The following is a 15,732-nucleotide window of genomic DNA, read 5'->3' as shown; positions in this document are numbered from 1 at the left end:
AATACAACACAGAAACAGACAAATTAGAGACAGATTCCCTTCCCTTCTTTATTGCAGGATTGTGATCTGTGATTAATCAACACCAACACTAGTTAATCTTGAATAATAGTTCAGGTTAAACACAACTTCAAAGATTCAACACTATTTCATATAATTTCAAAGTGTACGAGTACGCTAACTAATATGTAGAGGTTAGACATTTTAGTAACAAGTAGGCTATTACTACTAAAGCATAATTTCAGGGGATCAAGAAAAAGTAAATACCAGAGGTGGCCAACCTCACTCCACTGATCCATGATCTACTGGGTGAGCAGACTTCTGTTCCAGCCCAGCAATAGCACACTTGATTATTAACTAATGAGGTTTGATACATTGAATCAGGTGTGTTAATGCTGGTCTGGAACAGAATCGTGCACACCCAGCAGGGTTGGCCTGCTCCAGTTGTAATAGGTTTATACATTTGTGTGTGACTTTTAAACTGTATTTTTTTGTTTACATATAATCTCTTGCGAAAGTCATTGGGACCTCTTCATCTGCAGACACAGGACAGAAAACATAACAAAGAACAGGCTGCATTATAATACAATTAGATGGCCCTGAATATTATGTTGCTATATATCTCTGTCTTCAGTTTTTCTCACCTAGGGACAGGAACTGGAGAATATTTTTATAATGTCCTCCCACAAACGTACATGCTCTATCCTGAGTAGCCTACTCTCCCTTCTCTGACAGCTGGAACTGTTAGCTAATCCTTTCACCCTCTTCCATGATTTTTAGCTAGCTAACTACCTAGCTTCAAATGCATTTAGTTAAACAATAAATACATCAAGATGGCTAACTAATATGACGTTAGCAAGCTGGTGATATTTAATTCAATTAGCTAACTTTACATACTGCATAGCTAGCTAACTACTGTAGCGAATATTACATGAGCAGCAAATTTGAGTTAGTTTCTGCAGCAAGCTAGCTGAAAATACATTGTTTTTGATCATTTCAAAATATATTTACTTACTAGCAAGATGGTGCCGACAGAGATGGTCGCCTCGCTTCACGTCCGTAGGAAATTATGCAGTAATTTGTTTGAGATTGTTTCCGTGAAACGTTCTCTGTTTCACGGAAACATGGTTCACTCGGGATATGTTGTCAGAGCCATCAGGTTTCTTAATGCATCGCGCCGACAGAAACAAACATCCCTCTGGTAAGAAGGGCGAGAGTGTATGCCTCATGATTAACGACTCATGGTGTAAGCATAACAACTTACAGGTACTCAAGTACTTTTGTTCACCTGACCTAGAAATCCTTACAATCACATGCCGACCGCATTATCTTCCAAGAAATTTCTCTTTGATTATAGTCACAGCCGTGTATATCACTCCCCAAACATATACCTCGACAGCCCTGAAAGAACTTCACTGGACTATATGTAAACTGAAAACCATATATCCCGAGGGTGCATTTATTGTAGATGGGGATTTTAACAAAGCTAATTTAAAAACAAGGTTACCTAAATTCTACCAGCACATTGATTGTTGTACCCGCTCGAGCAAAATGTTGGACCACTGCTACTCTAACTTCTGCGATGCATACAAGGCCCTCCCCCGCCCTCCCTTCGGTAAATCTGACCATGACTCCATCTTGTTGCTCCCCTCCTATAGGCAGAAAATAAACAGGTCGCGCCCGTGCTTAGGTCTATCCAACGCTGGTCTGACCAATCGGATTGCTCGCTTCAAGATTGCTTCGATCACACGGACTGGGATATATTCCGGGTAGCCTCAGACAACAACATCGAAGTATATGCTGACTCTGTGAGTGAGTTTATTAGGAAGTGCATTGGAGATGTTGTACCCACTGTGACTATTAAAACCTTCCCTAACCAGAAACCGTGGATTAATGGCAGCATTCGCTCAAAACTAAAAGCACGAACCACTGCATTTAATCATGGCAAGGTGACTGGAAACATGACCGAATACAAACAGTGTAGCTATTCCCTCCACAAGGCAATCAAACAAGTAAAGTGTCAGTATAGAGACAAAGTAGAGTAGCAATTCATTGGCTCAAATGCGAGACGCATGTGGCAGGGTCTACAGACAGTCATGGATTACAAAAATAAATCAGCCCCGTTGCGGACATCGACGTCTCGCTCCCAGACAAATTAAACAACTTCTTTGCGTGCTTTGAGGACAATACAGTGCCACCGACACGGCCCGCTACCAAAGACTGTGGGCTCTCCCACTCTGTGCCCGACGTGAGTAAAACATTTAAACGTGTTAACCCTCGCAAGGTTCCTGGCCCAGACGGCATCCCTAGCCCCAGAGCAGATTAGCTGGCTGGTGTGCTTACGGACATATTCAATCAATCCCTATCCCAGTCTGCTGTCCCCACATGCTTCAAGATGACCACCATTGTTCCTGTTCTCAAGAAAGCTAAGGTAACTGAACTAAATTACTATTACCCCGTAGCACTCACTTCTGTCATCATGAAGTGCTTTGATAGACTAGTCAAGGATCATATCACTTCCACCCTACCTGATACCCTAGATTCACTCCAATTTGCTTACTGCCCCAATAGGTCCACAGACGATGCAATCGCCGTTACACTACACACTGCGCTATCCCATCTGGACAAGAGGAATATCTAAGTAAGAATGCTGTTCATTGACTACAGTTCAGCATTCAACACCATAGTACCCTCCAAACTCATCATGAAGCTTGAGACTGGGTCCCGCCCTGTGCAACTGAGTCCTAGACTTTCTGAGGGGCTGCCCCCAGGTGGTGAGGGTATGAAACAACATCTCCACCCCGTTGATCCTCAACACTGGGGCCCCACAAAGGTGCGTTCTCAGCCCTCTCCTGTACTCCCTGTTCACCCATGACTGCGTGGCCATGCACGCCTCCAACTCAATCATCAAGTTTGTAGACCAACAACAACGACACAGCCTACAGGGGGAGGTGAGGGCCTTCAGAGTGTGGTGTCAGGAAAATATCCTCTCACTCAATGTCAACAAAACATAGGAGAAGATCGTGGACTTCAGGAAACAGCAGAGGGAGCACCCTCCTACCCACATCGATGGGACAGTAGTGGAGAAGGTGGAAAGTTTTAAGTTCCTCAGTGTACACATCACGGACGAGCTGACATGGTCCACCCACACAGACAGTATGGTGAAGAAGGTGCAACAGCGCCTCTTTAAGCTCAGGAATCTGAAGAAATGTGCCTTGTCACCTAAAACCCTCACAAACTTCTACAGATGCATAATTGAGAGTATCCTGTCGGGCTGTATCGCCGCCTAGTATGGCAACTGCACCCCACTCAACTGCAAGGCTCTCCAGAGGGTGGTGTGGTCTGCACAACACATCACCGGGGGCAACCTACCTGCCCTCCAGGACTCCTGCAGCATCCGATGTCACAGGAAGGCCAAAAAGATCATCATGGACAACAACCACCCGAGCCACTGCCTATTCACTCCGCTATCATCCAGACGACAAGGTCAGTACAGGTGCATCAAAGCTGGGACCGAGAGAAAAACATCTATCTCAAGGCCATCAGACTGTTAAACAGCCATCGCTAACATAGAGAGGCTGCTGCCAACATACAGACTCGAATCACTGGCCACTTTAATAAATATATTTAATAATGTTGTCACTTTGAATAATGCCACTTTAATAATGTTTACATATCCTACATTACTCATCTCATATGTATACTATCACGGTCGTCCTCCGAGAGGAGGAATGTAGGGTATGTAAACATTATTAAAGTGGCATTATTCAAATGGACAAGTCATAACATAATTAAACATACCACGCCGCATTTTGGTCCTCCGATCCTTCTCGCCTCTTCATCTGAAGAGGAGAGGCGAGAAGGATCGGAGGACCAAAATGTGGCGTGGTATGTGTTCATGATGAATATTTAATTAAAGAAAGTACTGAACACTGAATACAAAAACAAATAACGACCGTGAAGCTATAAATGAGACCTGTGCTGACACAAGCAACTAACATAGACAAACACCCACAAACAAACAATGCAACCCAGGCTACCTAAGTATGATTCTCAATCAGAGACAACTAATGACACCTGCCTCTGATTGAGAACCATACTAGGCCGAAACATACAAATCCCCAAATCATAGAAAAACAAACATAGACTGCCCACCCAACTCACGCCCTGACCATACTAAATAAATACAAAACAAAGGAAATAAAGGTCAGAACGTGACATATATACTGTATTTTATGCCATCTACTGCATCTTGACTATGCCACACGGCCATCGCGCATCCATATATTTATATGTACATATTATTATTTCATCCCCTTATATTGTGTGTAATAGGTAGTCATTGTGAATTTGTTTGATTACTTTTTAGGTATTACTGGACTGTCGGAACTCGAAGCACAAGCATTTAGCTGCACTCGCGTTAAAATCTGCTAACCATGTGTATGTGACCAATACAGTTTGATTTGATTTCTCCCACTGCTTCAGTTTTCTGGCTCCTTAGAAAAAATAAATAATCTTCCCAAAGTTTCTGGTGGTAGCAGAATGCAGCCAGCCATGTGGATGATTGGAGGCATCCAACAAACTGACTCTGGTCTTCCAACATGGTGCATGGTGTGGTTGCTAGGTGATTTGTGACGCAATACCAAGCCCTTTATAGAGAATATTTCCAGATTCTTGATATCCTTTGGTCTGTGTTTATGGACTGTGTTTATGGACCACAGGTTTTCAATGGGGTTCAAGTCCGGAGACAAAATGTAGATTTTTTGGGTAAATTAATTATTTTGATGTGTGTTTGAGGTCATTGTCTTGTTGGAACATCCAGTTTCAGACTCCTGGCAGAGGCAACCAGGTTTTTGGCTAAAATGTCCTTGTACTTGGTAGAGTTCATGGTGCTGTTGACCTCAACCTCTCTAGGGGGTGTGGCACGCTACCGTCCCACCTTGCCAACATCCCGCGTTGTGTTGTAAATCGGTTTAAAGATGGACTTCTTGTTAATCCAACCACGGTGTCAGATTTCAAAAATACTTTACGGCTAAAGCAAACCATGCGATAATCTGAGAACAGCGCCCATATGATTGCACTCCGAAGACTCCATGTTGCACAATAAATGTTTTTGTCAGATAATGTCCCTCTTTATATTCAAAAACCTCTGTTTTGTTTGTGCGTTTTGTTCAGTAACGAAGCATGCAGATGAGATGACAAAAGTTTGTAGAAACATGTCAAATGATGTTTATAAACAATTCTCAGGTTGTTTTTGTCATAAATAATCGATCATATTTCAACCGGACAATAGCTTCCTCAATAGAAAAGGAGGCACACTCCCAGTCATGCGCTGGCCTCATGTCTGGAAATTTCCACTGTCCACTCATTGAAAGTGCTTTTTCTCCCTAATTTTTCAGAGTAAAAGCCTGAAACAATGCCTAAAGACTGGCCACATGCTGTGAAAGCCATAGGGTCGTGAACTGTTCCATAAGTCTTTGTATGGTGGATAGGCTTTCAATGGAAAAACAGGCTTTTCAAAATAAAGGCACTTCCTGAATGGATTTTCCTCAGGTTTTCGCCTGCCATATTCATTATTTTAACGGTTTTGGAAACTTTAGAGTGTTTTCTATCCAAATCTACCAATGATATGCATATCATACTTCCTGGACCTGAGTAGCAGGCAGTTTACTTTGGGCACGCTTTTCATCCAAAATTCAGAATGCTGTCTCCTACCCTAGTGAGGTTAACAAAGACCCAAGGACTATTGGAAGCAAAACAGCCCGTAACATAAAAGATCCACCACCATGTTTTACAGTAGGTATGAGGTTATTTTCTGCATATTCATCCTCTGATCATAGCACCTGTTTCCAATCCAAGTGCCAATGCCGTTTAGCAAATTCCAGGCATTTACATTTGTTGGTTGCTCTCATCAATGGCTATTTTCTGGAAACCCTTCCAAAGAGCCTAATGCCATGGATGTGGCGTCTAATTGTAGATTTGGTGACTTGGTGACTCCACGATGCGATCAAGTTCTGTAATTCTCCACCTGTGGCCCTTCGATTTTTCTTTGTCTCCCGAACCTTCTTTTTCAATGTGTGTGGGGACAAGGTACATTTGCGTCCTTTACCAGCAAGTGAACCACTGTTTCAGTGGTTTTAAACATTTTAATTCTTGCCCTAATAGTGGTAAGTCATATATGTATTTGTTTAGGTATTATTTTGTGCCCATTGCCTGATTTATGAAGGTCAACAACCATTTTTCTCATTTAATTTGTGAGTTATTTGCTTTTCCCCATGGTGATAGATGACAAATTAATTTTACATCTGTGTTACCTCATTTTTATACCCCAGTGAAACAAAAAGCCATGGAAGGCCACAATACAGTTCCTTAAGCTGAGATGAACATACCAAAAAAAAGTACATTGTTGATGCAGATTCAATAACTGTTATTTAAAGAATCAATCAGTTATTTTGACACCAATTTATATATATATATATATGTATTTATTATCATACCATATAGCTCAGTATTTGTATTACTTATATACTTTTATTTTTACTTTTTTGCTCATCTTTATGGAAAGATGTAGGCAATGGGGACTGTATTTTTTTATATATTTTTTTACAATATCTCTGCGGACATGCAGAGAATTCAATTGGATTACTTCAACGTAACTTTAGATTACTCCCAAATCATCCTCTTCAACAGTGTTCCATTATAGAGCTTTCCTTTGGTGTGGATTTAGGCCTATACATTCATATCAGTTGTGTTCTTCTATTGTATTCACGTTTCCTTATTTCTATTGTGGATTGTGTTTCTGTGCCCCAATGGAAAGTCTACAAAACTATGAGCAAACCAAAACCAACCTTTGTATTGAATGCTTGGAATTGGATTGTGATGATACAGATTCATTAATCCTGCACACAATGTGCTTATTTTTCATTACTTTTTTTCTCAGGAAAAGTTTTTTCTTTGTGTATGAAATTGTTTGGGGAAATATGCACAAATGGAGAGGACTTGCCCATAATTATGCACCTTTGCATAGTTATACTTACAATTTTGATCATCATGATTTAGTGACTGGAATACAAATGTATTGACCTACAGGGTTTTTTTTTTACACCGACTAACATTCTGTTTTGTCTGCTTGGACTCAAGATATAAGTATGGTTGCATTAATATTTTTGCAGGCAGTCATGTCATTGATGAATGTATTTTCAATTTGAATGGTATAATGTAGTTTTGATGAATGTATTTACATTTTGAGAAAGCAACTACATTTTGAAAACAACTGTTTTGCAAAAAGCCAGTGAGTTCTGTGTCTTATGGATAACATTGTAAAAAAATATATATTTGCACGCAATTGAGAAAAACTGTAAACACTTTAATAACCCTTCAGTTGATACAATTACCAAACTACAGCATCAATGTTTGCCTACTTTTAACATTTATATTTTGAAATGCATGAAACTATGACATTTGAGAAATGATATAGATTTTTTTTAAACAATGCTCATTGTCCTCTTAGACAGGCTACATTCATGTTGTACACCAATAAAATGAATGTAGAAATAAACTGGCTACAGTATAACAGTATAACATAATATATATATATATATATATATATATATATATTATGTTATACTGTTATACTGTAGCCAGTTTATTTTTATTTTTACTGTAGCCATATGTATTTATAGAAAGGACTGTATTTACACAATACAAAATTTGAGAACAATTAGTGTGTCTAGAGATACAGTATATTTTGGTTTCTGATAGTTATTACTTTTTTTCATCTAAATGTTTACAGTTGATCTGAGCCACAATCTGATTCATAAAGTGGTCTCAACCTTATTCACCAAACCCTGATTCATAAAGTGGTCTCAATCCTTATTCACCAAACCCTGATTCATAAAGTGGTCTCATTCCTTATTCACCAAACCCGGATTCATAAATTGGTCTCAATCCCGATGCATATATCATGACCACCACGACCAATCTCCTCCAACAGGTAGTCCACATCCTCTGTCTGAGTGGCTGGATGGAGAAGACATCAGAAGAAGCATCCCCTGCTCCATATTGGCTTTTATATTTGGTGCCACCTTAGAAACCAAACAGTTATTTAGCTATAGCTTTATAGATTATAGCTTTATAGAGTATGAACTGAAGTCATGATGTGTTGCTGCTAGTTATGAGTACAAATGCAGTATCTAATGGATAAAGGACCACTAAGGATGAATTAAGACACATCTAATATATCACTTGGTGTTTCCCTTTGTTCATTTAGCAACAGTTCACCACACTTTTAAAGGGAAAGTGAGATTTTGGCAATTAAGCCCTTTTCTTAGTACCCATAGTCAGGTAAACTTTTGGATACCATTTTTATGTCTCTGCATGCAGTTCGAAGGAAGTTGCTAACTAGCGTTAGCGCAATTTCTAACTAGCGTTAGCACAAATTCTAACTAGTGTTAGTCATACTAGCTGTTCCTGTAGACTTCCAGTCATTGCGCTAATGCTAGTTAGCAATGTCTAGCAAAACTAAACTTCCTTGCTCATAGAGACAACTGCTCATAGAGACATACTGTATAAATTGTATCCATGAGCTCATCTGACTCTGGGACAGTAGAAAATCTTGTACTATCCCTTTAAGGTCAGAGTGAGAAGTTACAACACATATTTGTAGCAAACGGAGCGAGCAGTGGCACAACGCCACGAGTGCACAGCCACTGCTTGCTCCTCATCATCTCCCTACTGTGCAGTGGCGTGTATCAGTTATATTTCAGATGGTGTCAACGTAATTTACACTCACCCATTATGCAGCTGAACCTCACTTCACTTGAGAACTGTGAACCCACCAAGGAGAGACATGATGATCTTAACCGCTGCTGTAATGAGTACTGTGTGTGGACCAGACCAATGCTGTCCCAACTTCCCTGCCTGGTGTATTGATGTACACTCAATCTCCAGAATTCAGCCTGTGCCCTCGGTTATCTCCTGCTCGTCATGTGCTGCTTTCACCTGAGGATATACTCACTGCAACGCATGGGTCATTTCCTGACAACATAAACTCCCCCGTTATAGCCAAATCACTCATTTGTGACATTTGAATAACAGCCTCCGGTAATCTGTCTCCCAGTTACCAGCTACCAAGCCATGTGGCATGAGTCCTCTTAAACTGATATTCCAGCAATGCTACTAAAGTAACCCCTACAACTACTGACAATGCCCATGATGCATACCTCAAACTCCATAATTTGCGCCTTAGTCCAATTACATGCTGTTACTATAGCCTCCTTTAATTACTGTCCCTACAGCAACTGCCGTGAGTAACTACTTCATGGAATCTGTCAAGTGTTCACTGGCTGTTACAAATTGTTAAAGAGATGAATGAAGTTGGAAGAATATCCAACCTAACAAAACACTGAGTCAAAGGTTTCTTGAAGATTTACCATGGTCTGAAATGCAACCAGTATCTCTTCTACTCTCACCATGATCTGGGTATGTGTAATGTTCAATTTAACTTCATAATAGTCACTATATTGTGCAGTTAGTTCAGAGGAGAGGGAGGACAGTTATCTCCTGTAACAATATACATAGTCTCTGGGAATGATACCACTCTACCACCACAACCTTAATTTATAAGCCACCACAGATCTCCACCCGTCACATTCCATCCCACTTAACAGCCCTATGTAAACATTCTGTCTCAACCACAGGCCTCATGTGTACCTCGCCTCCTGCTACAGATACATTTGCAAATGTATCATTCCATCTAACCCATAACACAATAGTCACTAATCCTAATGCACTCCTACAGTTATAAACATACTAAAACATTCTCAAATCAATTAGTCAATATACATCAGTCCTTCCTGTCATGTCTTTGGCATCATTAAAGTGAAGACTGTTATTTTATCAAATCAATTCTCCGTAATTATTATTACGTGATTAAACGAATCATGTAAATGTAATTAACTAGGAAGTCGGGGCACCAAGGAAAATCTTCAGATTACAAAGTTATAATTTTCCTAATATCACTTTTCAGATATTTTAACATCTGACCAATTAGTCTTTTAATTAATGAATGATTCTTTACCTCACGTTAGTCTCATTCCAAACGTCGTAAATTGTTGGTTATGTGCACGAACCCAGTCTTTGCTATGAATCATCCATACATCAATTGTCTTAATCATTTATTTACTAACTACCTAAATAATCACAGAAATGCACAACAAACAAACAAACAGTTGGTATGGTTACAGGGAAATGATAGGGGATGTGCCCTAGTGGGCTAAACTGGTATGGCGGCTTGGTAGACAAAGGGACTGAGAAGGGCGCGAAAGACAAAAGACACTACACAGTTGATAATTATAATAATTAAAATGCTAATCCTTTGCACATGAACGCTCACTCATTAGGGAATAACTGCAATCAACATATATATTTACGCTCAGTGTGTCGTCATGATCTCTGTTGGAATCGTCCGTCTTTCTGTTGAAAATTCATCTTAACTTCTCTCTCTCCCATGAAGTCTTTCGTTGTTAGAATGGATACTTCAGAGTCCCATTCAGAAATGTTCTTATAGAATAGATGTTTCAGCGGTTGTCGGTCTTCGCATTCAGTCAACATAAATTCTAGCTGCAGACTAGTAATTAGTATCGAAGATTTGCTCTTATTCTGTCGGTATGGATAGTCTTAGAGTTTAACAACCATTACAACTTTAGCTTATACTGAAGGTCCGCATCGTCTCTACTCAAACCTTAGCCCTCTCGGTAATCGAGGTACGCTTGGCCTGAAGATGATTTGTCCAGGTGGGGGTTTTATGGAAAAGCTGTCCCATGATGCCAGATCGACGTCTGTGCTCATGGGGGCGGGCCAATGACTTAGTGAAACTTTAAACAGAAATACAATTCTCTCACGGTTTAAAATCACATTACACAATTTCACAAATAGTTTCATCTTTACTCATTCATTTTATACAATAATTAGATGCAAGCCTCAGAATGGAGGCTCCTGCATAAACAGAGTTATGGTAATGTGGCTGTATTGTCTATCCTGAGGTCACAATCATAAAACAAAATGGACCGGTCGTAGCTGGATTCTCCACCTACCGTTTTACATATTCTCCAAAACATGGATATTGTTCAGTTCTCAAGTTCTGTGATGTAGAAGAAGTTTGTTTGTTCTACTGTGAACCTCTCTCTCTCTATACTGCATGAGGAGAGAGTCTCCTCCAGGAATTTACGACCTGGGATAACAGAGCCTGGGTGTAGGGGGAAGAGAGAGGTGGTGAGAGAGAGAGTTGGTGCTTGCTATATCCAAAGAGGGTCACGTCATGACACTCCTCTGGAACAATGATCACTCTTATGTTCCACGAAACCTAGAAACATACTGACTTGAAAAGGAAATTAAAAAATTACGTTTAATAATTTCACACCACCCTTGATGCGACTAAAACTGGGGAAAGAACCGTCCATCCATTATGTTCTATACCCATGTGATGCTGGTCTCCATGCCCTCTCCTTAATTTTCATCCTTGGGTGTTATTGAAAAACACATACTATGAGCCTTGTATGCAATTAATTGTACCGTATCATCCAGCAATCTCTATGTATCAATGCAATTTAACATGAAAATTCTGATGACATGGTAAGACAAAAGAAAACGAAAAAATCTTTGTGGTTGACTCAAGCTATCATCCAGTGAGTTCTCTAATAACCTCCCTGTCAGAGGACACTTAAAGAAAAGGTTTCTAGAGCTTCCCTAAGCCTAATAAATTTGAGCAGTGCCCCCATCATTTGAAAGCAACTCTCTCTCTCTCGCTGTATCCAAATCATAACAAAAACATTTGATAAATTATCCAACCCAAATTTAGAATGACAGTCTTTAGTGCTTTACTTTGAGTATGACTCGAATTCAAGTTTCTCAACCTAGCACACATCATCCCGTTTAGAATGTACATTTATAAACGGAACCTTTTCTTGCCCGTAATAACTCTTATATTCTCAGCCCCCCCCCCCTCCCTTGTCCCTGTTTTCCTGTCGCGAGTGGCCTGGTAATAGGCATACTTAGTCTAAATTGTTTGCAGTGTGTAGACCCCCCCCCCCCTTCCCCCCCTCCCGGCACTTATCATTCTAGCGTGTCTTCTTCAAATAGCGTTACAGTTCATCTTCCCAACGGCACATGTAACTTTTGCCTGTCATATTTGATGGCCCTTGATCATGTCCCGATTTCAATATCAAATAGATACATCTGTTTTTCCCACGTACACAAGTCTCTCACCTGAGCCGCTATCACCCTTCTCTATCACCCTTCTTTCTGGTCCATTTCTCCCACCAGCACCCCAGGAACATGAGAGAAATTTGTATGTTATCTCTCTCCACGCTCACTCCACATGCGTGGTCTCAGGACTCTGGTGCACTCCTGCCGCTGGTACCCAGGTTAATGGTTCAGACTCAGATAGGAGTGTTAAAAGTCACTGTCACATTGACCGCCTTTGTCGCTCTTTCTTCAGCCGGTTAGGGAGGGTTTTGAGGTTCATACACTGTTTGTGGCCAACTTATTCCTACCGGTATTAAGACACCATCTGACATCACCTTCTATGATAACCTCAAGAGAGGACAGATCAGAACAACAGTTTAGTTCAAGTAATTTATGTTTCAGGAAACCCAGACAAGCATTGACTATATGACAAATGACTACATTCCCAATATCTAATAACATTATCTCTACGACAACGTCAGAGCATAACATACTGTTACTGTTGAAACTATTTTCAAAATTAGCTCATTTTACTGGCGATCTCTCGGAAGAGTTACCTGATCAGGAAGTTAGTACCCTAGCCCATCGGAGAATCGCACACTCCAGTAGACCCCATCTGGTGAAATTTGTATTGAAACAAAGACAAAAATTAAATCAGCAATACACATATCACAATCCATTTATCAATCCCCTTATTAACATACATTTTTCCTTCTATATGCAGACTAAACAAAATACATTTGTATAGGTACCCAAAGACAAGGACCCCAGGGGGCAACTGATGATTTTCCCTTCGAACACATGATTCACATCGTGATTTAAAGACAACATGTTAAATAAAAAAATAAACATTCAAATAACCAATCAATTTGGAATTGCAACTCTTGATAACACCATAAGGAGATAATAGTATCTCATAAAGTAATGGTAAAATAGAATAGAATCTGGTGTTTCTCATTCATTTTATAATTAAATCCCACCTGTTTCGATCATTTCTAGTGAGATTGATCAGGCATCACCAGAAAGTCAGGATACAGGGCATTCGACACCATTAAATATTTCCTTTCCCTGTCTTTCCGAAACCATTTAAAAACATTTTAAACCTTTCCATCATTCTGCATACCCAATTAAAAGCTGAATTGAAAAGACCACAGTATCAACACCACTAACGCATATTCATAACTGGTAAGTTGTGTGTGCGTGCTGGTGTGTGTGTGGTAAACCATTGGTCAAAACACATGAAAAGGCTTACTTATCTGGAAACTCCATTTATGGCCTAATCCAGATACTTTTATACTTAAAACTGCCGAATATCACTAACTGCTCTCCCCAATACCACAGTCTCCGGGAGTATTCCAACGAGAGATGATGACCCCCCCCTCCTCTTGGAAAAGAGTGCAATCCACAAGTATTAAACATGATCATGGTAAATCCACTGTCCTTACTCCAATAATTAAAAATGTATTTTAACCTGTCTAAAACCCCGTTCCGCTAGCGGAACCCCTCGCCAACAGCCAATGAAATTGCAGGGCGCCAAATACGAATCAACAGAAATCTCATAAATCAAATTTCTCAAACATACAAGTATTAGGCACCATTTTAAAGATACAATTCTACTTAATCCAGCCATAGTGTCTGATTTCAAAAATGCTTTACAGCGAAAGCTCCACAAACGATTATGTTAGGTCACCACCAACTCATAGAAAAACCCAGCCATTTTTCCAGCCAAAGAGAGGAGTCACAAAAAGCACAAATAGAGATAAAATGAATCACTAACCTTTGATGATCTTCATCAGATGATACTCATAGGACTTCATGTTACACAATACATGTATGTTTTGTTCGGTAAAGTTCATATTTATATCCAAAAATCTTATTTTACATTGGTGTGTCATGTTCAGTTTTTCCAAAACATGCAGTGATGTTGCAGAGAGCCACATGAATTCACAGAAATACTAATTATAAATGTTGATGAAAATTCAAGTGTTATGCATGGAACTTTAGATACACTTGCAACCGCTGTGTCAGATTTTTAAAAAAATTCAAATTTAGCCAATTTCTCATCATAAGGAATCCACAATATTTGATCCATGGCCACTATTAAAAAGTTGTGCAAGACATGTTCTCATACGTCTTCCTTCACATAGAAGAAATAAAAATAAATAAATAAATTAAATACAGTTGGGAAAGAGGTAGTTGTTTGGGCAAAATTATAGGTGGGATATGTACAGGTGCAGTAATCTGTGAACTGCTCTGACAGTTGGTGCTTAAAGCTAGTGAGGGAGATAAGTGTTTCCAGTTTCAGAGATTTTTGTAGTTCGTTCCAGTCATTGGCAGCAGAGAACTGGAAAGAGAGGCGGCCAAAGAAAGAATTGGTTTTGGGGGTGACTAGAGAGATATACCTGCTGGAGCGTGTGCTACAGGTGGGAGATGCTATGGTGACCAGCGAGCTGAGATAAGGGGGGACTTTACCTAGCAGGGTCTTGTAGATGACATGGAGCCAGTGGGTTTGGCGACGAGTATGAAGCGAGGGCCAGCCAACGAGAGCGTACAGGTCGCAATGGTGGGTAGTATATGGGGCTTTGGTGACAAAACGGATTGCACTGTGATAGACTGCATCCAATTTGTTGAGTAGGGTATTGGAGGCTATTTTGTAAATGACATCGCCAAAGTCGAGGATTGGTAGGATGGTCAGTTTTACAAGGGTATGTTTGGCAGCATGAGTGAAGGATGCTTTGTTGCGAAATAGGAAGCCAATTCTAGATTTAACTTTGGATTGGAGATGTTTGATATGGGTCTGGAAGGAGAGTTTACAGTCTAACCAGACACCTAAGTATTTGTAGTTGTCCACGTATTCTAAGTCAGAGCCGTCCAGAGTAGTGATGTTGGACAGGCGGGTAGGTGCAGGTAGCGATCGGTTGAAGAGCATGCATTTAGTTTTACTTGTATTTAAGAGCAATTGGAGGCCACGGAAGGAGAGTTGTATGGCATTGAAGCTTGCCTGGAGGGTTGTTAACACAGTGTCCAAAGAAGGGCCGGAAGTATACAGAATGGTGTCGTCTGCGTAGAGGTGGATCAGAGACTCACCAGCAGCAAGAGCGACCTCATTGATGTATACAGAGAATACAAGAATTGAACCCTGTGGCACCCCCATAGAGACTGCCAGAGGTCCGGACAACAGACCCTCCGATTTGACACACTGAACTCTATCAGAGAAGTAGTTGGTAAACCAGGCGAGGCAATCATTTGAGAAACCAAGGCTGTTGAGTCTGCCGATGAGGATGTGGTGATTGACAGAGTCGAAAGCCTTGGCCAGATCAATGAATACGGCTGCACAGTAATGTTTCTTATCGATGGCGGTTAAGATATCGTTTAGGACCTTGAGCGTGGCTGAGGTGCACCCATGACCAGCTCTGAAACCAGATTGCATAGCAGAGAAGGTATGGTGAGATTCGAAATGGTCGGTAATCTGTTTGTTGACTTGGCTTTCGA

The sequence above is a fragment of the Oncorhynchus mykiss genome, chromosome 28 (assembly GCF_057628025.1).
Source record: "Oncorhynchus mykiss isolate SJ-2025 chromosome 28, ASM5762802v1, whole genome shotgun sequence".
NCBI classification, from domain to species: Eukaryota; Metazoa; Chordata; class Actinopteri; order Salmoniformes; family Salmonidae; genus Oncorhynchus; species Oncorhynchus mykiss.
Note: the sequence above shows the minus strand (reverse complement) of the source record.